At 37.3% G+C, this 3,001-nt stretch overlaps 1 non-coding gene across 1 annotated transcript; it reads right to left on the reverse strand.

Annotated features, from left to right (window-relative positions):
* Nucleotides 1–2,688: 2,688 nt before the first annotated feature.
* LOC146954977 (small nucleolar RNA R71) lies at nucleotides 2,689–2,795 on the reverse strand. The gene has a single exon (XR_015025136.1). It is a non-coding gene; the product is annotated as a small nucleolar RNA R71 (small nucleolar RNA).
* Between the last annotated feature and the right edge of the window lie 206 nt (nucleotides 2,796–3,001).

Consider the following 3,001-nt stretch of genomic DNA (forward strand, 5'->3'; position numbering starts at 1 on the left):
ATTGTCCCAAAAATGAGATTTTAGCCTATATGGTTAAAAGTTTGATAAATATTAATGTTGAATTTGTCCCTCGATGTCCTTTATTGTGTAACATAATATTTGAACCAATTACATATAGAAAGTAATAAGATGACCCTTATCGCGAAAACGAGATTGTAGCTTATATTGTTGCATGTTTGTTAAATATGAAGGTTGAACATGTCCCTCGATGTCCGTTGATGCGAAACATGATATGGGAACCTATTTGGTTTGAAATTCGGTAAAATGAAAGTATTGAAATGACCCTTGTCGCGAAAATGAAATGTTAGCCTATGTGGTTAGAAGTTTGATAAACAGTGAACTTGTCCCTCGATGTCCCTTGATGCGAAACATGATATGTGAACCTATTTGGTTTTATATTCGGAAAAATGAAAGTAGTGGAATGACTTTGTCGCGAAAATGAGATTTTAGCCTATATGGTTAGAAGTTTGATAAAGGTTGAACTTGTCCCTCGATCTCCCTTGATACGAAACATGATATGTGAACCTATTTGGTTTTATATTCGGAAAAATGAAAATATTGGAATGACTTTGTCGCGAAAATGAGATTTTAGCCTATATGGTTAGAAGTTTGATAAAGGTTGAACTTGTCCCTCGATCTCCCTTGATACGAAACATGATATGTGAAACTATTTGGTTTTGTATTCGGCAAAATGAAATTATTTGAATGACCATTGTCCCAAAAATGAGATTTTAGCCTATATGGTTAAAAGTGTGATAAATATTAATGTTGAATTTGTCCCTCGATGTCCTTTATTGCGTAACATAATATTTGAACCAATTTAGTTTTAAATTTGCTAAATAGAAAGTAATGAGATGACCATTATCGCTGATGAGTCATAGATAGTCTTATTTATTGCCTTATTTAGTTTAGTTTTATTTTAGATTTGATTTTATTTTATTGCATTTTATTTTAGTTTAGAATATTTTACTTCAAATTGTCTTTTATTTTATTTTAGGAATAAATATATGGTGGAAGGTGCCTTGGAGCAAAAGAAAGAGGACTGGAGCAAAATACAGCTCAAGAATACGAAGATACGGGGCAAAAATACAATTCCCCTTACCAGAAGCTTGGCACGGCCCGTGCCAACATGTGGCACGGCCGTGCCCGTCCCCAGGATCCTGCTTTGCTGCTTTTCTTCGGGCCCAAGTTACCCTGTTGCAGCTTTACTGTTTTATCCCTTTAGTTGCTTAGTTTCTAAGTCGAATGTAAAGCTATAAATAGAGTAGCTCTTCACCATAAACAATCATCCTTTACTTTGTTTATTTCATTTGCTATTTTAATAAAAGTCTTTATTTTCCCTTTTACTTTCTTTGCAATTTACTTTACTGTTATTTTCTCTCTTCTTCCCCCATGTCTACGATGAACATGAGTGAGTAGACTTCTTCGTCTTGGGATTATTGGGGAGTCTAATGACTCAATCCTAAACAAAACATGTCTAAACCCTAATTTCTATGTAACCCTAATTTCTAATCTAGATTCACCGTCTTAACGTGGATTAACAATTATCAAACTGTGGAAGCGAAAGCGGAGGGTTTGATAATCGTTAATCCATCATCCCAAACATCAATTCATAAAGCGAGAGCGGAGTCTTGATGTTGGAACAAGTGAATCTAGACAATAATTGCAAAACAGTGAAATAGTCTTTGCAATTATTGAGACAAAAGAGTAGTTTCAATCCTCTATGCATCTTCAAGTAATCATGTCAGTGAAATAGGCTTGGTTACTAGAAGTAAACTCTCACTGGACTTTCATCGGAAAGGTGAGGGGCTAAGGGAAACCGGTCTTTAGAAATTAGTGTGTAAATCATGAAATTAGATGTTTAGGTTTTGTCTAGTAAAGGATTAGTCATTATGATGAACCAATGATCCTAAGGCCCTTTATTATTATTGTTTTTACCTTCAGCAATCAAACTCTCTTTTATTAACTTTCTCTCCTCTAATCATTCATTAAAATTTAATTAAGTTGAACAACTCCCTAGCGGAACGATAACTCTACTTACTACTATTACTTCGATAGGCCGTGCACTTGCGGTTTGGCTTTATCAAGTTTTTGGCGCCGTTGCCGGGGAGTTAACTAATTTAATTAGCTTTTTCTTAGTGATTAGAATTCTCTCTTCTTTCTCTTTTCTTTTTATTTTTATTTTTAACTTTTTATTTTTCTGTTATCATTAACTTCTTGGGTTCTCAACCTTTTATGCGAAGAACTAGAAATCGAGCGGTATTCATACCCGAGATCGAAAGGTTCTTACATAGAAGGAGGAGAGCGGCACAAAATAACACCGCCATGGCCAATCGCACTCTCAAAGAGTATGCAACGCCGTCTACGGCTGAGCCACAAGCTGTTATTGTGTACCCAACGGTTGAGGATGACAACTTCGAAATTAAGCCTGCCCTACTTAACTTGGTGCAGCAAAACCAATTCTCGGGATCCCCCACTGAGGATCCCAATCTTCACATCTCTGTTTTCCTATGAATTAGTGGAACCATGAAGGAGAATCAAGAAGCCGTAAGACTTCATCTCTTTCCCTTTTCCTTAAGGGATAGAGCTAGCGCTTGGTTCCATTCCCTTGAAGTCGGTTCCATTACTTCATGGGATCGGATGAGGCAAGCATTCCTTGCCCGTTTCTTTCCACCATCTAAAACCGCTAAACTTAGAGACCAAATCACGCGGTTCAACCAAAAAGATGGGGAATCTCTCTATGAGGCGTGGGAGCGTTTCAAAGAAATGCTAAGACTTTGTCCCCACCATGGCCTAGAGAAGTGGCTTATAGTCCACACTTTTTATAATGGCTTGTCTTATACCACTAAGATGTCTGTTGATGCAGCTGCAGGTGGAGCACTTATGAACAAGAATTACACGGAGGCGTATGCCTTGATTGAAGACATGGCTCAAAATCACTACAAGTGGACCGACGAGAGAGCCATCACTAGTTCTTCACCCTCCAAAAAGGAGGCAGGTA

Source organism: Medicago sativa, chromosome 1 (genome assembly GCF_051527215.1).
Source record: "Medicago sativa cultivar Bolivia chromosome 1, Bolivia_mono, whole genome shotgun sequence".
Lineage (NCBI taxonomy): Eukaryota > Viridiplantae > Streptophyta > Magnoliopsida > Fabales > Fabaceae > Medicago > Medicago sativa.